At 41.6% G+C, this 22,261-nt stretch overlaps 1 protein-coding gene across 2 annotated transcripts in view; it reads right to left on the reverse strand.

Annotated features, from left to right (window-relative positions):
* The window catches only part of tln2a (talin 2a), an 87,397-nt gene extending 66,053 nt beyond the window's left edge, over positions 1-21,344 (reverse strand). For both annotated transcript variants that reach the window (XM_041033110.1, XM_041033101.1), the window contains exon 1: positions 21,211-21,344. The gene's annotated coding sequence lies outside the window, so the exon portion shown is untranslated. The remainder of the gene's footprint in view (positions 1-21,210) is intronic.
* Positions 21,345-22,261: the final 917 nt, after the last annotated feature.

Genomic DNA, 22,261 nt, shown 5'->3' on the forward strand with positions numbered 1-22,261 from the left:
GCAAATTTTAAAAAGCGTGTTCATCTAATACAGCAAAGATATTGCAGTCTTTTTTTTCCCCCTGAATATTTTCAGTGCTAAAAATGAAGAGCTCCAAAAACAGAACTAAGCCCATGTGACACGGGAGCCCTCCACTAAATATGCAAATAATGTTTTTCTAAGCAGACAGGAACATACAGTATGGCAGGCATATAAATTATTGAATAGTGAAATATCATATTATGATTGCATTGTTAAATAATTCAACACATAATATATGCTAAAGTTTGTTTCCATGTCACATGACGCAGTACGTACATGGAGAAAATATCGGTCGAGTTCCAAATTTTAAATAATGGGCAGTTTCTAACTCGTTGTTGGTAGCTAAACGTAAGTCGATGCAGGAGACAAATATTTACTGTGACTTGCTGTAGAAGGATAAATTGCACAGGATCTCAGAGCATTCTCTTCAATTGTTGTATGATTTACATTAAACTACATCAAAAGGTAGAGCAGCTTTTAAAAAGAAAAACACCCTACTTTGCTCTAAATACCTGCTCCAAACACACAATGTTGTGACAGCTACAGGGCAGCAGGTTGAAATAAACAGCAGTGGCACTTTCTTTTAATGGTACCAAACAGCATGACAGTGTGCATCAGGGGCTGTTTGGAGCAGAGCCTCTTGGGTTGGGCATCATTTCTGTGATATTTTGCAGAAACAGAAACTCTGGCTCCGGCTGAATCAGTTCAAATCAATTTTGTTGTGAGCCAAGAGCTGAGGGAAAGTTTTGGAAATCATACAAAAAAACAAAATAAAACTAACAATGACAAATTTGGTTAATTATTTCATCATCATCGTCATCATTTTTGCATGCAAAATAGTTAAAGTAAAATAAACTGTCTGGCTATTTAACTGATATTGTAACAGTGGTCTGCATGGAACTTTAACTCCTGATCAATAACTACCAGCTAACCTGTCTGTAAGCAATCTGTGTTGATGTTAATAAGCTAAACGTAGCTAGCTCGCAAAGTCCATGGTTACCAAATAATCCTTTCACCTCTTGCACTTTATTAAGGCACTGCTAATATGTTTTACTGTTTAACCGTAGTTGTGGCTCTTGATTTGAAAACTGAACTTTCAGACTGAATTAGATATTAATCATAAAAGACTGTCTCCTACACTTTATTCTAACATATTACATTCTAATGAGTATACACGGAAAACAACAATTGCCCATGAAACACTATCAGCAATGTCCATAACACAACAGTGACACTGTCACATGCGGTAAAGTATAGCACAGACTGCAGTCTGGTTGGTATATGTGTTATTTTGCTGCAGTTTCCAAATGTTCTAGACCAGAATAATCAATAACAGGACAACTAGAATATTTCACAACAGGCAGTGTGGGTTATTACACCTGCCCGGGCTGTACACAGCCAGAGTTAATGACATGGGCTGCAGCAGCTCCTGTGACAGGCTGGAGACTGATAGGGGACAAGTAAGAGACACTCTCAAGGTGGATCATTGGAGGGAGAAGCAGCACACAGCAGGCACTCACTGTCGTGCAGGTCCTCTCTCCTGCGGGAGGTTTAGCACAAACTGCTGTTACACCAACACAGACAAAACACACTCAACAAGATGTGCTGTAAGCAATAAAGCATCAACCATGCCAAACCTACACTCGTACACAGGTAAAGTGATGTTTTCACACATGGCACAGGTGTCACTTAATCCCATCACAGTTATGATGGGATTAAGTATTTTTCACAGGAAAACGCGGCTGCGGCATCTTAATCCATCCAGGGCCAAAGAATTCCAAACAATGTAATGTTAGAGGGTCAAATCCAAACAGCTGCATTCTGATGAAAGCAAACACTGACCGGTGGCCGGCGGCCGTCGCTAATGATCTCTATCCGGCTTCTGATTACCTGCTTACTCATCAGACTCCCTCAGAGCTCAGCTTCAGCTCAGGCAGCTAGCCGCAACAACCTGTCCCTTGAGCGTCATCGACTCGCTGACATTGGCAGGGAGCTGGAAGAGGTTTTAGGTTTCTCACTGGGAGGTAACTGATTCACACAATGACTCACTTTTCAAATTCCACTGCAGAGGTAAAAAAAAAAATGATAGGCCCCATGAACATATGCCATTAGAGAAAAATGATTTAAAGAGTAATACTGAAGGAGTGACACTAATTGCAAGAGTGACCATTGTAATTTATTAATTTATTTGGTTAGTGCAAAGGACCACAGGCAGAGGTGTTTCCAGTTTTTCTATCGGATGATCTCATTTTAAGTGGCAAAATGTATCTTGTATCATAGCTATAAAACAGGCAGAAGATTTAGGTGTAATATGAAACTCTGTCTAAGCCTCAAGCCGCTAACCTCACACACAGAAGTCTAGTAAACTTACTTCGTCTTAACTCCAGCTCCCAGATTTTTTTTGTTTTTTTTTCAAACTTCTCATCTTTGGCTCCAACCAACACTGACTCAAATGACATCACTTGAGGCTATTTATCACAGGTCATGCAGCTCCTTGAGGAGCCGCAAAAGGCTTTATATCACATTATAACACACATCTGGTTGCTTGCAAGTGCGATGACCACGTAAAACTGACATCTGGGCAAAGCTGGTTACAAGACTGTGGGTTAATTGATGTTAAATTATTGTATATTAATGCTGGATGCTTTTAGTGTGTAATAAATCCTTTTATATTTTCATAAACCGCCATGATTTTTGTTTGTGCCAACAAACTACACCACTTGTCTTCAAAACATTGTTAGTTCACTGGTGCTATAAATACGGTTGTAGTATAACTGGAATAAATTCAGATGCTAATCATTTTACAATATTTTCCATTTATATTATAATTGTTTATTAAAATTCCCAAATTTGCCGTTAAAGTGTGTAGAATTTTTGTGTCATCAAGGGCTGAAGTTGCAGATTGGAGCCTCAGCACCCCTACCTTCACCTGTCTCTCTCCAAGTGTGCAGGAGAACCTACAGTGACAGTAAGATAATGAAAATACACAAAAGGTTATGTTTAAAACTAGTGTTTAGTTTGTCCATTCTTGGCCACTGTAGAAGCATGGTGGTGCATCATGGTGGGCTCCGTAGAAGAGGACCCACTCCATATGTAGATATGAGGGGCTCATTTTAAGCCAACAAAAACACAATTTTTAGTTTCACATGATTATACACTAATGAAAAGATAATTATGAATATTATATTCCTTTTCTGCCAACTGATCTTCCTAACTCCCACACACTGGTCCTGTAACCATTTGAGACTGATACTAAGACAATTAATGAGACTGATTTGAATACCCTGGTTGCACAGACTGAATTCCCCTTTAATCTGAAAGAAAACAGGAAGTGTCATCCAGTGTTACTTTAAGTGATATCATCATACGTCATATGTTACTGCAGCTGTATTCCACAATGTTTATGCTCCGCAATAACAAGGTGTTATTAAGGTGCAAAATAACAGGAGCTCATATTATATTAGACCCACCTCAAAACATTAGAGGGAAACTTTCTCACAGATCAAACAGTGACGGCAAAAGAATCCCTGGAAAGAGCTGTAAATAATGTGACAATGGAGAAACGCTGAGCCTTTTGCCTCAAGGAAAACAAATGTGAGCACCCCAAATTACACAAAACACGCTTGAGGAGAGAGAAACCTTATCTGACACAACTTAAGAGACATTTGCATTCCTGTAATTCTTCTTTCTGAGCCTGAGGGGGATTACTTTGAGCAAAGTTCAACATGCATAGTTTAGGAAACACCACCTAAGGGTATGTGAGAACTCAGACACCAGTAGTGGCTTTGTGCTTAAGAAACAAAATTAATCTCAGCATATTTTGTTAGATTAACTCTTGTCAAATTTGTCATAGTAAAAAAAAAAAAAAAAGAGAGAGAGAGAGAGGAAATAAGGCTTGTGAAAAATTGAATGAGTGGGGAAACTCCTCTGGTTCTCTGGGGTTTTCAGAGGTGGGGTGCAGGGGCACATCGCCACCGGCAATCTTTGGAAGCACAATATACCACTGGAGACTTCATTGTTCCGTCCGTCCTGCAGTTTCATTAATCACAATACAGGGGAGGACAGAGCAGGGACGGGTCAGACAATATGGTGCCAGGGAAACACCTTACTCCAGCCCCAAAAATGAAGCTTTATTAAATCTGCCCACTATGGCATCTCAACATCTCACACCATCAACACAGCTGGATTATACAAAGGCCCAAGCAGCAGAAGTCATATAGAAGTCAACTTATACAGAAGGCGTGTTTATCAGTGCATGAGGGAGAAAGCATGTAGCTATAAAATAAAATACAACATCTTAGCACAATAAACATAAACAAATTTCGGCCATTAAGCAAAAACATAGATCTGAAAAAATAAAAGAAAGAAAGAGAGAAATCAATCGATTTAAAACCATAAAGTGTCATTTTCACAAACGTGTCATTTGACAACATCAAGGCCAACTGCACACTGCAACCATCAGAAAAGTTCAAATTAATGCACTACATCAGGGGGAAATCCTGCTTCACATGAACCTGGGCCAAAGAACTTTCAAATACATTCGCTCTTCATGTGCAGTGAAGCCTATTATCGTGTGAAATCCATCCAAATTTGCGTTATAGGCAAAACATCCCTTAATTTTAAGCACACATTAGTCTGGCAACTGGCTCTGTGCAGTTGCTCTGCTGGGACGTAACTGTCTCTGCTACCACGTCCTTGGGGGCATTACACTGTGGCATCAAGGACAATTCAATCATTTAATTCCCCCAACATCAGCAAACCTATCTTCCATCAGCTTCACAGCAACTGCATCAATGAAACCGAACACTGCAACCTAAAAATCCCTAAAATGCAATAAACAACTCCTCTAAACCACAGGAAGGAGTGAAAAAGAGAGACAGGGAGCAATTTGAGGAGTAACACAGAGAGAAAAACAAAGTCAGGATGATGCCGCTGCTTTCTAGCAATCCTCAGCAGGGGATTAAAGGACCTAAATCATCACAAACATCGCAGCTCAGCCTTGTAGCACAGACTGACCGAAGCCCGCTAACTAACTGTCTGTTATCTTCCACCTGTCTCATAGATAAGTAGCAGGCCCAGATATGTAATTAGCTAAATGGGTCCGTGCAATCTGGGCTTAATTAAGGCAAGTGAAAGCCGGGTGGGGGGGGGTCCTTTGTGTGGTAGGGGACTCATTACCCACTGCCCACTCAAGGAGCCACCTGTCTAGAACTGGACTCATCATATTATCCTATAGAAAAATGAGACTGTTGAGACTGTTGTTAGGAATTTGTGTACTACCTGGAAAATGTGCAAAATATAAAGCGTTCTAAAATGAGTATGAAAACATTTCGATTTCCCACCACCCATGTGGGGCAGATAATGTAACATTTCAGCGCAGATATCAGCCAGAATTTCACTGAAGACGGAGGAAGAGATTCAACAATTTGAAGTTAATGACACCGGTTTTCACCAGAACCCAGCAGTGCACTGCACCCAATCACAATAATGCCTCCATCTTTATAAACACAAACCATCTGCTCTAGCTGTGTCGGTGTGTGTGTGAGAGTTACCAATATATTTTCTACAGCGGCACAGGCTGTGAGGAACCGAGTCTTACCGCAACGCTCCCATCCTGCTTCAAGAATCGAGGGGGTTCTACCCTAAAGAAAATGACCGACTATTCATCGAGTGATTATTATCATTTTCTTTTTTTTTTAGCTGCCTCATTGTACACAGAGTAACACAGGATGCAACAGCATGGCAGGTGATAAACGTTCACAAACCCAATCTTGTCTCAGTAACAACCGAACAAAAGGAGAAAAGAACACGTGGAACAGGTAACTCAAAAAAAGGAAGTCTAGGAACAACTACATTAGGGCTGACACAATGAATATTTATTATTGATTAATCCTGAGATTAGATTTGACTGACAGTTTAATCACTTGGTCTATAAAATGTCATAAAATGCTCATCACAACTTCCTAAAGCCCAAAGTGGTGTTATTAAAGTGTTTGTTTTTTTGTTTTGTTTTTTTTTGTCTGACCAACAGTGTCAAGCACAAAGATATTCCATTTCTGAACATGTAAGATAAAGGAGAAGCAGCAAATCCTCATATCTGAGAAGCTGCAACAAGGGAATGTTTGGTATTTTTGCTTTAAACGGGCAATTGATCATCAAAGTAGCTGCAGATTAGTTTTCTGTTGATTGACAAATCGTTCAGTCATTTCAGTGATGAAAAAAATGCCTAATATTTATGACTAACCACCTAACGTCACCAATAAATAAACACATAAATACAGTAAATGTGGTTGGAATTCTCTTTCATTAGTTCTCTTTTCTCCCTTTTTTTTGGTCGGGTGGGGGGGGGCATCTGGAGAACAGCTGTTGCTTTGCATCACATGCAAGTACACACAGAAAGACACACACACAGAGTTAAGGTTAAGGGGTCAGGAGCCCTGTTTCGAGACGTACCATTTAATCCGGCCAAGGTATGAACAATCTCTAGAAATCAAACACCACACAGCCACATTTACACACAAAAATAGGCACGGATGCACACACAAAAACAGACAGACAGACAGACGCACAGACACACACACAAACGCAGAGCAGACAGAGCCCCTCTCGTCTCTCTTCTATACAAGGCAACTATTCGACCCTCTCTTGGGAGGCCAGAGATTCTAAATGATTAGTCCTGCCCTTCCACAAAAAAAAAGGTGGGGGGAGGAGGGGGGTGTTACTGAGCACAGCCACTAATTCTGTTACACAAACCCCCATCCCTGTAGAAGCCAACTCCCAGTTCCATGAATGGAAGGGGGCAGACAAGAAGCAATGTGTTTACATCTGTGATTTACATGTGGTTTACAGTTGTGTGTGTCTTTTAGCTTGTGAGTGGGGTCCCCCTGCATTAGTGTCCATGTGCTTGAGACAGTGTGTGTCTTTGGCTGATTACTGAAAACTCATGTGAGACAAGATGAAGTGAGAGACTTTCAGAAGGTCTCTGACAAGCATGAGAAAGGTGAAAACCACGATCCAAGCTGGCAGGAAGAGTCTGCAGTCACTTGCTATTAGAGCAAACCATCAGTGCATGCATTCTGTATTAAAGATATTTTCCGGGCAACTTATTTTTATACCACATGGTTAGGGACGAATGCCAGAGGCAGGCATAAACTCTGAAAGCTAAAGTTCAGAGGTATAAGAAGCAAGAGACTCTAGGGCTGAAAGGCACTGTGAAAAAGGAAATACGAAATTGAAAATCGGGGGATTATCTGAGCTGTTCTTTGTAGCCTTAAAACAAATTTACATACCATTTCCAGTGATTGCTTTCTGAAGTCTACATTCTGCACTAATAGTCTAAGGAAATTGCATTTACAATGTTCCTCTCCTCTGCAGCAGTAAATAAAATGACAGCAAGTCAGCCCCACTCACCATCCACTGAGCAGACACAATAACAACCGAGAATGACAAAAGCACCTTCCTTATAGACATTTGCTGGCAACGAAATAGCAACAAGAGGCCTAAATGAAATATGAAAGAGTTTATAATGTTAGCATGCACACCTTTTTAAGGATAGCCATTTCAGTTGACAATTTCTCCAGCCATTATGGCACCAGTGTCCAGCTGAAATGATTTACTTGTTGTGCATTATCACTCATTTCCTTTTAGTTGCTCATTAACCAGCACCCGGCCCTGGAAGTAATGCTGCCCTGCAGAATTCCCTTAAAAAGTTCGACCTGAAAAGGTGGGTCATGTCCTCTACCACCATCACAAGAGCTAAGCAGAGCAGCCTTGACAGAAAACAGAGAGCTGGGGGAAGAGAGGCTAAACTGTAACCGTCATCATAGGTGAGGATGTCAAGCAACAGACTGGGTTTAAATGACACTGAACGCCACCACATGCAACTGCACACTCAATTAGGTCAAAGAGGTTCAATCTTTGTCCCTCTTTATTGTCTTACAAATAAAAAATTCAACAGCAAAAAAACTCATAAACCCTCAGTTAATATATATATGTAAAAAAAAATTAAGATAGTCTGTCAAATTAAAGTTTTAAATATCACTTCATATCACCAACCCCCTTATTATTGCCCCACTTTCCTCCACCTATCCTGCATGAGGTTTCCAGGGGAAGCTAACTAAGGTTCAGAGCTGAAAGGTTGGGACCTCGTCCAATGTTTCAATCAGGTCCTGCTTGTTGCGGAGGAACAGCTGCCAAGCAGTTGTGACATAGCAGAGCAGCTTGAATCAAATCCCACTCCACGGTGGAGTATGATAGATACTGTGCTCTGGTTACAACGCCTGATCACTTTGCATGAAGCCCTTACACCACAAGGAGCTGAGATCTCAATGTCGATGTAGAATTAAATTATACTGTAACTAGGAGTTGGCTTTAGTTTTCCAATCAGGACCACGTATATGTGAATAGCTGAAGTAAAGCTGCTGTGTGTTGGAAATTTGCTCCATATATGGTAAATAACAGGCAGTTTTAATACATCACTATGAAAGAAGCACAGCCACTAAGCTGAAAAAGAAAACTCTAAACATTTCCGGAAAAATTTTGCTATATACAGTGCTGTGTTGCCTCTCAAGCTGTCCGACATATAGGGGCTGTAAATGTTCTCACTCTTAAACTCATCCTGACAAATGATGCATTAAAAAAAAGAATGTACAGGCAGCCTCAGAAGTTAGTACATTATTTACAAGACACAATAAATCATCAAAGGCCAGTTTAAAAGGCAGTGTCTCTGTCTGGCAGTCCTGAAGATTAGGACAGACCGACCTAATCTTCTTTTGCATCTCAGCCGTGGAGATATGGGAGTCCTCTAATCCCCTCATTGGGTGGACAGCTGCATGAGGACTTTTTAACTGTCTGCTACTGTAGCCCCAGCCGCTGTGGCCTTCAAAACCCAATTTAGTCAACAGCTATATGGATTGACATACATTTTAATTAGGATAAGCAGTGCTCTGCCATTCCTTATCTTTTCCATTAGCTGCTTTTTCGCGGTCAAGGTTTTCTAAACAGATGAGTGCCTCTCTACATGTGACACTTTCCTAAAGCCCCTTTGAAAAGTCCACTAAAGTCCACTGCAGTTCCAGGGGCGAGTTGATGTGATAGCAGTTTCAGGCAGGTAAGCCAACAGGCAGGCAGGAGAACCAATTAAAAAGCAGGCTGGTGGCTGTGCAGAGACTCAGGGACACTAAAGGGGGAAGAAAAACATGACACAGGAGGTAAACTGCCTTACAGTGCTGTGGCCGCCTATTGTGGGTGAACAATCCAGCTACTCTAAGCCTGGTTTTTCCATGCTGTCTGCAAAGTGAAAGCCTGGTCCCCTTGCTTGTCAGTTCTATTGTTAGGAGCAGGCAGGAGCCGCTCCCAATTCACCTCATACACATTAAATACTCCGCATTGTTTGAGGAGTCAGATGGCAGTGGCAGGTTCACAAGACTGCAAACATGCACACACACACACACACACACACACACACACACACACTTCTTGCTTTTTAAGATCCCATCCTGTGAAGACGGAGAGCTCTGAGAGAAGTTGAAATGTGCCACGGTTGCAGCCAATTTAAATGGCAAATGACGTGACTTTGCATCTAAATAGACGGTTTAAAAAGAGAAGATCCACAACAAGGGTGCCATCAGAGCGCCCACCGGGCGCCATCATAGTGTCTATTCAAGACACTAAGATATTCTGCTAAATTGTTGCTTCCAATCACACTTTACAACCGTGTAATGCATGTTTTCACATTCATATTCTACAAATTCCTGCACATAAGTCTTATATTTCTGTAGGAGAATATATATTCCCCATTGTGGGAATATACCTTCCCACAACCTCCTTTTCAGGTTATATCCTAAAACATGAATGCAATCATTCTGCTTCAAATCCGACTGGTCCTCGCGCAGATTTTATCTTTATAGCTTGTAACCTAACACACTTTCTATTTGTGGAAAATCCCTCCTGAAATAAGGCCTTGGTCAGCCATTTTAATATCTTAGAACTGGTTTAAAGCCTAAACTGCATATACTTCAATATATTAGATGTGATGTGTAAGTGTAAAATGGACAGTCATTATCTGATTAGTCTACTAATGTAGCTACATGTAATTGAGGTAAACAAATTTCACAAAATGTAGGATACAGCATTGCCAGCATTTACAATATGAAATCATCAGAGTATGAACTAAAGTGAAAATCTTCTTTAGTGTAGTAAATTATTTTAACATCACGTGAACCATCTCAGGTCAATTATTTCTCATGATCTGTCTTTGCAAGGCAAGTAACAGTGACACTAAACTCCAGCTAAACGAAGGTCAGATGACCCATTTCCAGCCATGACAAATCGTACATGAGGAGTCCATATTTTTACCCAGACAAACGCAATGAAAAAAATTCAAAATGTCACACAGACAGTGTGAATATTCTGTCCATCAAAACGCCACCTGTCATCCATTTACCAGATGTGTGCTGCTGATTTACAGTCCGACCAAGACAACCTGTGTCATTTCATCCCTGTGACTGGGTTGCAGCCGAGGTGTTGACATGCTTGCTATCCGCAGGGCTGAGGAGAGAACGGGTGGGGTGGTGAAACAGAGATAGGGGTGAGACAAAATAAGAGAGGGGTAGATTTGGATGGCAGAAGAAGAAAAAGTGAGCGAGATAAAGAGGGAACGCTGGTGGTAGATTGAGCTTTTTTTTTTGGAGGGGGGTGGGGGGTGCTGCTACTGTTTCCTGCTAGGTCAGCAGACTGGGACTGATTCCAGAACAGCTTATCTTTCAGCAGGAATACCACAACCGCACCAAAGGCAGGGATAGAAGGGATGGGAGGAGACCAGTACTATGAATTCAATGCATGCTACAGAATGCTGGGATTATTACAGTAACAAACGCCAAAAACGCTGCCATAAAAAAAGGTAGATAAACAGCATTTTTTATTTTTTTATAGAGTGCTGCGCTGCATGTTTGCTGTTAGCTTATAAGCATGTTTCCAAAAAGCTATTCCTTTAATATCTTCATGTCCACTTGTACATTAACGCCATATGCCAAGTGCCACCTCTGCATCCACTCCAATTAAAAAATTGCTTTATGTAAACACAGCCTGCTTTAATAAAAGCTTTGCAGGGTCAAGGAAAGCTGTGGAATGCATGGCAGTTCAAAGAGCACAGGCATGCCAGGTTGCTCTGGAGCTCTCACCTGCTCCCACAGCTGCATGAAAGTAAAAGGCTTGGCACCACAGTTAACAAAACTCCAATCAGGGAACAAGCTGCACTTGACATCAGGGAAAACAGATCAAAAACAAAAATCCCATTTCCCATCTGCCACTTGTAACTGGAATCTAAATCCCCCCCCCCACATCCTAGCAGCGCATGTTGCCAATTCAGAAACACAGCACTGAGTTTCTACATGAAGATTCCCTTAAGAGCAGCCAGCAATAAATTTCCCACCTGGTGTTTGCCTGCCAGCCTTACAAACACAGATAATCTTGTAGCTAATTGAGAGGGCGTCTGAATAACAGTATAACTATCAAACGGGGGAACTCGGCCCTCAAAGGAGAGAAATCATTAAATCATGCTGTCAAGAAGGTGAAGGAGTGGGTGGGGATGACCCCCCCAGAAGTAATTTTCCTGGGGGTGTACTCTGCATTGGGGAGATAAGTAACCCAGCTGAGGACAAGGCTGTCATTCTACCCTAAGTCCAAAAGACAAAACGCCGGAGTCCATCTAAAGAGAGGAATCTGACAATGCAGCATTTGTGTCTTTGCCAGCTGGAGAACAAGCTCCCCACAGACATGTCGATATGAAACACAGTGCGCACCAACTTTAAGCTCAGAGGATTACTATAAACAATCTTATTTTAAACTGGCAAAGCAGAAAATACTGACTTTGGATTATCTCAATTAAATTCAAACTAGGATCAGAAGTAATTGTGCAACTGTTTGCAGACAGCGGCCTTGGAAATCAAGCATATAGTGCTTTTGAAGCATCAAATCCCATGCTTTTCATTAATCCTAAACAAAGCAATACGCTAGCAAGTTGAAAGTAAGGCCTTGTTCGACAGCATGCAGTTCATGTAGAGTGCATTCAATGAACAATCTAATTCACTGGCAAACTGTGCAGCAGGAGTGATTATACAGAGATGACAACCAAATTTGTGCATTGCAACTTATGACTTCGCACCACCTCCACTGCTGGCTTCTACCACCCAAACGACTACTGTACTCCCTGTAAACCTGAGTCTTGTTAATGAGTAAGAATAATGTGTTTTCCACAGACAGATGGTCGCATTTAAAAGTGGAGACCTCAGGCAGATTTAGCCCCATGGGAAATAAAGAACTATTTCAACACAAAAAATATGATGTCTTAACCACCTTCATGTCCAATCCACTGGAGACGTATCTTAATAAACTGTCTCCAGAGACGTGGGGGCATTTAAAAATTAATACAGTTTACAAATGCACCTGCAAAAGCCAAACCTCAACAGTTACACTCTAGCAGACATCTTAAACAAGTGGCATGGTTGTGATGTCCGATTAGCTCAGGGCAGGGCATCAAAAAAAAAAAAAAACCAGAACACTAAATCTCAGTCCTATGCCGGGTGGGCCTTGTTCGGAGGTTTCAGTGGCTAAAATGTCCTAAAGCTGAGGAGCCGTCTGCAGCAGGTGGATGGCCACTATCCAACAATCTCCACTGATCATAACTCTTCTGACAATGCCCACCAGACAAAGTCACTGAGAGGCAGCTAATGTAACCACTGCATCCTTGTGGCTAGCTGTATTAGCGAGCTCCACCCATAGCACAGCGGACAAATAAAAGGCTATTTTCAGCCACCTGATTAACACTGAGCTTTCCACATGTAATGTAAGCCAGCTGCCATGCTCATAACACCGCCTTAAAAAAAAAAAAAGAAAAGGAGAGCAGTGTTTACAGCTCTACATAGAAGAGTACACTCTGTTTGAGTGGTCTTTCGTCTTCTTCTTTCTGTCCCCATTTTCTACTCTGAGAGGCCTGGCAGCACTCCCATGTACTCTCCCTTAACTAATAAACAAAGAATGGTTTCCCTTATATAGCTCTATTCAAACTCTGCAACCTCCACAAGCAATATCAGAGGCTTGCAGAGCGGTGGGGAGGGGTGCAAGCAAGTTTGTTCCAGACAGAAAGGTTTAAGCCAAGGGCAAGGAGCACTGACAGAACGATTGTGTAACATTCATACATTAACGGCCACTTAAAGAGCTATTTCTGGTGCCATCCATCTGCAGAATTTTGCAGTGTCAGGTGGGATACGTTCGAGGGGACTGCAAAGTGAGACACATCCGACACAAAAGCTATCTGAAAAAAGCAGCAAAAGGAAACCGACTGTACATATTTTCTTGTCATGGGACAAGAAAAAAAAATAATAATAATAATAATAATTAGTTCATAGACTATTAGAGTTTCCAAATAGCATCACAGGACACTGGTGAGACGAGGCTAATCCTGGCTGTTCAAGCCGTGTGTTAAAACATTTTCACCTGCTTGTGGTCAAATGTCACAATGTGTGACAGTGCCATATTTGTCAACATGCACTTTGCACCCTGATACATTGTATGACCAAAGACAGAACTTAATACCAATCACTATGAAAAGAAAGAAAAACATGAGGCACAAATGGAAATGCATGCAAAAAAATGCATCTGTCAGATCTGTCATGTCAGATCTGTATGAGCTTTAAGGCAAGCGCTAGCATTCAGCTGAACTGTCTCAGCAGAGAACAATACACTTTATACTTTTCAGCTAATCATTCTCTACTATCACACAAAACAAGGACATGAAAATGAATTCAGTTTCTGAGAAGTGGAAAATCTCTTTTCGAGTCATAGAATAGGTGATGTCTGACTGACAGATGTGAAGATCTCAAATGATTTAACCTCTGTGCATGAAGCTGGGAAATAATCATTTATACAAACTTTAATCGAGGCTCATTCATTCATTCATGCCAATTTCAAAAATTGGAATGAACTGATTTCACCACAAAAATTCAACATTTTAAATCCTGGTATGACCAGACCTTAATAAAAGACACTATTAAAATGCATTATTGGAAGTGTACGATCTAGTTTTTGGAGCTTGACTGACAATAAAGATTCAATACCAAACACTACAGTGATCATTTAAGTCCTCTCCGTGATTGCAAGTATCTTAATATATAAACTGGGACCATTTCAGGCCCTCTGCCAGCAGGGTGGCCTTATACAGTGGGCTTACTCCCCAAGTTGGCCGCCAAACATTTGTAGCAAGAATTTATCCTTATGGGAAAACCAAGAATAGCTGTCCCAGGCCTGTAGGAGGGCTGAGGAGGAGTGAAGGGGTGGGATACATTTCCAGTACTCCCAGAATGTTCACTCACCCCCTGCTCAACAAAGCTCCACACTGCTCTGCAGTCACTTCCTGGGGAATTCCAACACAGGATTATTTTCACAAACCACAACGTCACAGGGACAGAAATAATTTGATGAGTGACACAAATGTTGAAATTTGTCAACAAACAAGAAACATGTTGAGTAATGAGAACAGCATTTGCTCATGACTTTGGAAATAGATGTGGTTATAGCCAAATGCTGAGGGATCTTCAAAGCAACAGAGGAAATTTAGATGCTCTAATCTTTAAAACCCAAGGGAGGTGCTCAAGTTTTCATTGGCAGAACCAGCAAATCTGTATGCACTCACTCCCATTTTTAAATTTTGGTTGCAGATTCAATTGACACCCCTCTCATTCAAATGCCAAGCCTGATTTTTCTCCGCTCACATTGCAATCAATATCCACTATATAGAAATAGGTTTAGACTGCACACTTGTATCAAAGTTCCACTTGCAATTTACCACCACATGCAGATATTGATGTTTTCTGATTACCCTGTAGTACTTGGGAGCGAACAGTTATATGCATGCAAACACACTTTGGATAAGATTCCAAAAATAACCACAATTTGGCATTTAGTAGCAATGAGTGAGTTTAAAATAAAGTGCTTTGCTCAGGAGCACTTGTTGTAGTGGAGCGTGTGTTACATGGTTCACTTTCTGTCTACAGACTCTCTGACTGTCTGGGGACCAAACCAGCCATCTCTATGTAATAGGTGTGCTCCTGTAACCTTTAGGCAACTACTGCATTTCCTGGTTTCTTTGGCAAGAACAAATAACCACCAAGCAGAAGGAAGAGGGGGGTTAGATGGAAAAACGAATTTTACTGCCCAAAGCCATGTAAGGTTTAATAAGCATGCCAAGAGAAATGGGAAAATAACAGGGTGTAAAATACTAACATGGTTCACAAGCGTGCTTGGCCACACGTGGTTTTGTACAAAACGGCCAGTCCACACTCTGTTCACAGTGCGGTGTACTTATGTACTGGGAGCAGCAGACACCTGATTAGGTTACATTTCTGCCCTGGTGACTAAGAGGCATGAGCCTCAAGGTGGCAACCATGGCAGCAGGGATTTCTGCCAGAGATGCAGTCCAGTAATAGCTGAAGAGCTCAGCTGCAACCTGAAACGTGTTTCAGAGCAGATACTCTTTCAGCCAAGGGTTGAGATGATGGTTCACTTTGGCCAAAACCTCTGAAATTACAAGCAGAGATTGTAAAGAGAGTAACTAGTGATGGGACTTACAGATGTGTGTGCAGCAAAAATAGTATTCATTTCTTGGCTGATTTTACCATTTAATTATATTAATAGTGCGCTTTTGCAGTGCTTCCACAGGAAAAAGATAAAAACAGACATTTATCAAAAGTGACCAAAGCCATGCTAGTACAATATTAGAATAATAGCAAGGCAAAATGAAATTGGCAAAGTCACCAGAGGGATCTTTCAAGTTTAATGTCATATTTAAACTGGTATTATCTTTTCAAGCTAACAATCAATAACATTATGTTACACACACTCTTATGTCCTCTTCAAGCATGCGTTTGTATCAATATGCAAAAACTATAGACAGATCTAAATCCATGACAAAATATATAAACATCTGTGGACATGAAAATATCCATAAGACCTTAACTGCATTCACTGATTGCATTCTGCATTCTACCGGGGTAACAATTCAAATGAACAACTCTATTCTGTTAAGTAATAGGCAGCATGAGTTTTCATCCCCTGTCACTATGACAACCATACTGGTTACTGTGGCTCCAGACTGCTCAGCATGACCAAAATTTTGTATTTTTAAACCTGACTGGGGGTCCACTGACTTACATCACAGCACACACAGAACCACATATGGAGATTGCTGCAGGGCACCGCTTCCTCCGACAGGCTGCTCCTGCTGAAACATACTTCATGTTTAATTATAGACTGAAAAAAAAAAAGCAGCAATCCTTGAGTCATACCGGGTATTTAAAACCAATCAATTAGAAAATGACACTTGTGCACAAGAAGTTCTTCATGTTACTGGAATGCAACCACTGCACTGGCTTATATTTGTGATGCAACGTACATTGGATTGTTGGACTGAGTGGGAGGAAGGCAAACCAGAACTCAGTGGGAGGTGGGAAAAAACAGAAAGTAGATGGGATGTGCCAAGAAGACAGCCTCTCCTACACAAATCCAACAATGACCAGCATCCAAAACTTACACATCACAACTTTGTTGTTTCGCTTGCCTCAGTGCCGATGGACAGAATCTAATCATGAACAGCTTTCTTTTTTTAAACATGTAACATTTCTATTTTAAATTTGAACTTAACAAAACTAAAAACTTTGATACGTGGATATTTTGTGAGCTGGCCGCATGTTGCTAATTATAGAGATAGGAGAGTGAAAGGTGATTCAACACACTTTCACTCTGATACTGCCTGAAACTAAGCAAGCAGTGTACACACAGGAAAGGCCAGGCACAGGGGGTCTGTATTTCTCACAGGAAGCCCTTCTTGGAATCTTGTGATTTGACTCTTCTGTTTAAAGTTACGCATGCCTTGGCTTGGTCACAACAAAGTGTGAAATTCTGTGATATTGTTAACTTGAACTAGGTCAGACATTCCTCTGCCTCCATTCAGACCTTCTCTCTCCTCCCCTCACACCGCAGAACTCTATGCATTAAGCACATCACCACACCATTCCCTAAAATGTGCCTTGGCTGCAAGTTGCAAGGCACTAAATACCATGAAATGCAGTTAGTTAAAAAATATTAAGCTGCAACTCAAGTGTATCATGCAGCTTCAAAGTTGCAGTACTTAAGATTTCAGCCCTGTTTTATATGGCAACACTCATGATTGAAATAGTAAAAGAAGGAGTGATTGAATACAAAATCTGGTGTATCTGTTTACAGTACAGTACAAACTGAAGTTGTAAGTATGCATAGGTAGGGAATAAAAATAAATAAGTTATTTGCAGAAAGTAAATATATTTGAATGGAATAAAATTGGATGTTGCAGAAGAAATTCTGGCCATGAGTAGCATCAAAAAGGGGGTTTGAGTTCATCAGAATCTTAAAGATTATAAATGTCTGTATGCATTCAAATTTTTTGCCTGAGTCCACACTAAGAGTGATGATTTTTTTCACTCCATCATGGGGAGGGAAGTGTTTGGGAAAGGCAAATGACAACACATCGTTGGAATTATTATATCAGGATTAAACCCTCGAGATGGATCATCTCATTTTCAAGTGGGTCCAAGCATCAGAAGAGCCCATCCCACACACTGGGAATACTGATGTCAGGGGAAAAAAAAGAGGGAGAAATTCCAACACTTAAGGAAACATTTTGATAAAAAATGAAAAAAAAAAAAAAAAAACATGCAAAATTACTTCATCAGTCATCACATACTTTGTCAATTAGAGGACGAGTTTGCTCATTCAGAAGGCACATTGTGTGCACATAAGGCTGGAGTCACAGAGGAGGGCGGCTAAAGGGGAGAACAGAGGAGGCCTTAAAAAGGTGCCCCCACACAAGGGCTGCTGGCAGACACCATGCTTCTAAATACAAATGCTGCAAATCATGGTATCCTGGCTGAACCTGTTCACTACTTTCTCACAATTAAAAATGCCATCCTCAGTTCCAGATCAAGATCAAGATCATCATCCAGCCTTCTGAAAGTTACCCAGAAAATGTAAGTAAAACCCCCTGAAAGTAAGCAATCTAAACTTTCACATGATCATTCATTGCATAATCACACAGGACCATTATCACTCAAATAAACAAAACTACAGCAATTATTTTTCACCAGTTCTGGCAAGTAAACACTGATGCCTAGTTACCAGCTTGGCAACCACTTCCAAACACTTGTTTCAGACTCTGAGATCCATAAAAAAAAAAAAACAAGGAATGCGTTCCAGGTGACCAACTGGGAGCTGCACTGGGAAACAAGCAGAGTAGACACAAGGATCCTTCACCATGTTGTCGCTGCTTTAACAACAGATTCATCGTGTTTCGGAGCAACTGTGGAACAAGTGTCAAGGGATACTGATAGTAAGACATTTTGAAAATGATCTGTCAAAATCTTAAGCATGTGTAATTTAACCAACAAGTGCACGGTTCCCCTTCATTTGTCCAGTCCATTAACATCGTACCTCTTGTGATTAGAGTGTCATTAAGGATTGCTCATTACTTCCTCTCTGTGGTCACTAGTGACAGCAGAGGCCCATTTTCATGCAGAACAAAGAGAGGGATCAATAAATTAGCCATGTACTGCTGATGAGAAACCCCTCAACTACCAGATGAGACGAAGGTCTTTACAAGCCAGAAGCATGTGGCCATCGAATGTTAGCCCCCTGAGGCTGTAGAACAACATGGCTATCACAATTAGTTGCTTAATTGTTTTCTCTGGTATCTTCATGCCAAACGGGTGAACGTCCTCTGCTTAAACAGTCATTTAAAGCGTTCCTGTCCTGCCACTGATTTCAGCACTAAATAACTGAACAGCTACACAATAAACAGTGTATTTGCTGATCACCCTGCTTCGAGAAGATTAGTTTCAAACTAGTAATAGCATAATGGAAGCATAAACACATTCTCCAAAAGGTCAGTGCAGTCGCTAATATAATGAAAAAGCTTTTGATTGCTGCTTTTATGTCAGCAAAGCCAGATAGACTTTGGTCAGTTGAATAAATGATCGTTGCCGTCGCTGATGGTGGCAGAGCTGCATACCAAGCAGCCGTAGCAGCAGATGATAGTAACAGTTAACTATGAGGCTTGAGAAAATGACATTTTCACAGAGATGAAACAGAAGCATAACTGATCAGTGCAGAAGAATAGGGCCCTGGCTCATTAGACGAGAGCTGCCATTTTGAAAGGACAGATTTTAACAAAGGGCAACTTGAGGAAATGTGATGACATTCTCTTTGCTGCTGCAATTTTCTTCACACCTTTATTAACTATAGATTTCCTTTTTTTTTTTTTTGGAGGAAATATATTTAATAACTGCCCAGCATTCCCATAAGAAACCCCACCCTAACTGCCAAATGGATCGCAACATACAGGAGGGGTTTTAGACGTACCTAAAGAGACGTGTTACAAACAGTGTACTCGTTCCTGTGGCATTGCACACATGTTGGACCCTGCAGCCTATAAGGTTATGTGTCTTCTTCTGACAAGCCAAGGTCTAAGCAACCGGGGAGGGGTGGTGGGAAAGAGTGTGTGTGTGTGTGTGTGTGTGTGTGTGTGTGTGAGTGTGAGAGAGAGAGAGAGAGAGAGAGAGAGAGAGAGAGAGAGAAAGAGAGAGAGATGGGGGCTTCAGGCTTTAGTGTGCGATTTACTTTTGCCCATTAAACTGCCAAAGAAACTCACATGCACATCAAACATCTCTTGCAGGCATCTCTTGCTTCACCGGTGCCCCCCTCCCCACCTTCTCATTTGACCTGCCACATCTGCCTCCTAACCAGCTCACACACACACACACACTGAAATTCATTGGCTGCTGTTTGATCCACACACACTGAAATACTAGTATGGAGTGTATTGATCCTTATGCACAAACTTGGCACGTGAACAAGTGATTATTATCCAAGTAAGTAGGAGGACACAGTTGAGGACATCATGAGATTTCCCGCAGCAGCTATAATAACAGACGAGGCATGTGACTGGTATTAATTGTGCGAATGGCAGAGCCTCATCTCGTCTTTCCATGAAGGGGTGTGGCAGCGGTGCCGATACAGGGCAGCTATCCTCACAGTCTATACAATATAAACCTGCTGCAGTGGAACCACACATTATTCTGTATGTGCCCACTTCACATTATTATCTTTTTTCCTACCCCCCGGGTGCTCTCATTATCACCTTGACCGTGAAAAGCACGGCTGCAGGTTAGCCAGGAGAATGGCAACCACATGCACCGAGGCGTGGAGAGCACGCTGGATGAGGCTGCTGGAAATAACGCCCACGACTTAACAAAAAAACAAAAAAAAAAAAACAACATAGGTTCCCCTGCAAGATGTATGATGTTTTAACGGTGAAGAGAGGCAGTAATGTGTGGATTCACACCGGCTCTTTAAGCGCAGCAGCCACGCTTTAACACAGGTGGTCCGCCTTTTAAATATGTGTGCGTTTCAGACATGGCAGCACGTAAAATCAGTAAAGGGAAAAAAAAGTTGGAAACAATTGCCTGTGGCTTTAGTGGCAGCTTGACTGGGATGGTAACTTAACATGGCGGAGGCTGGTTTTCCCTGGCCAGTGCAATGTAACTTACGTTACCAGCCCCTCCGTGAACTCTCCATGCCTCTTTGACTCTCTGCACACCCACCGTTTGAAAAAAGAAAAAACAGCCTCCGTTATTCACAAACTGAATCCTGCAGTTTAAAAAACAAAACAAAACAAAACAAACAAACAAAAACCTCAACACAAGGCGACCCCCCCCCCCTGCAGCAGCCCTGCGTGGTTCAATAAAGTGGCCCAAACCAAACCGGTGCCACTGGAGAAGTCGACAATTTAAGGCTCCACAAGTTTTCGTTCATTCAAACGAGCATCGCAGCCCGTGAAACGCAACTTATCGCAGCGATCCATTCAAGAAGCCAAGCGGAGGAGCTGAAATGCAGTCACACCGAGAGACAGAGGCTCCCATCCAGCAGGCTGGGACTCAAGCTCCCTCTCTCTCACACACACACATACATACAAACACACATATACACACACGCACAGCGTGCAGTTTTATTCTAAAGCTTGGTCGGAGAGAAGGTCAGACAGATCTGTGTCTGCTGCGGGGGAGATGGGCAGCAGAAAATAAGCCGATTACGGGGTTGTAAACCTACCTTCAGATCATCTACTGGGGCATTTCAAGCAAGTCGGCCCTGAGAGGATGCACATTTGCCGACCGTCCCGCTTCTCAGCAGTAAAATATCCTCCGCGTTGAGGGAAATTTCCAAGGGGGCCGGACAGTGTGTGAGCAGCAGCAGCAGAAGCAGCGGTACTGTGTGTATGTGTGTGTAAATGAGGAGGGGGGGGGGGGGGGGGGGGTAATCCTACGGTGGGTCAAAGAGGAAATGCGTCATTATTAATGGACTCACACGCTTTGTAGTCCATTCATCCATCTCCATGCCAACGGGGACTACAGGTCTAATAAGCACCAGCGGTGGACACCAATGTTAATAATAACAATAATAATAATAATAATAATAATAAGCCCACAAATATCACCTCTTCCTCAAATATTTGGGAGCAATGCCCATTGTTTGTTTTACTGTAGGCTGGGCAGTGAGGACCCATTGATCTCAAACCAGCCATCTTTCTGTTTCTCCTTTCTTTTTTTTAGCCCATTAATCCCATTTCCCAAAAACATCTTAAAGGGGTATTGGAGCAATTTAGTATGGAACTTCCATAAAGGCGGGGGGACTTGTGAGAAGCAGATTAAAGACCCCCTCCTGACATATCTTATAGCAAATTGAAATACCCTGCTCGGAATTTGTGTCTGATATGTTTTTTCACTGGAGTTCAAATAACTGGTTAAAAAAAAATTAAGATTGCATGCAACTATTTTTAGTTTCAGAAGTTTGGACACAGTGCATTTTCATATTTTCTTCACTAAAAAAACCCAAAAAAGCCTACTGAAATCACAGCAGTACAGGCCACGACTTTTAGTCCAAGTATGGGTGAAGCTCCAAAAAGTCTGGATCCTACATTTCTCATGATGAAACTTTTGTAGCATCCATAGAACCTCCCTGTCCAGTTTATGCCCACATCTTTCAGACTCCACACCCCTCCCAGTTTGTAACCCAGGCTTTCTGTAATAAATTCCTAGTCTCCAACCCCCAGCTGAGATAACCCTGTTGACGCCTCTATGACCTAATCAGAGTTGTTCTCTCT

This window comes from Toxotes jaculatrix, chromosome 1 (assembly GCF_017976425.1).
Source record: "Toxotes jaculatrix isolate fToxJac2 chromosome 1, fToxJac2.pri, whole genome shotgun sequence".
NCBI lineage: Eukaryota > Metazoa > Chordata > Actinopteri > Toxotidae > Toxotes > Toxotes jaculatrix.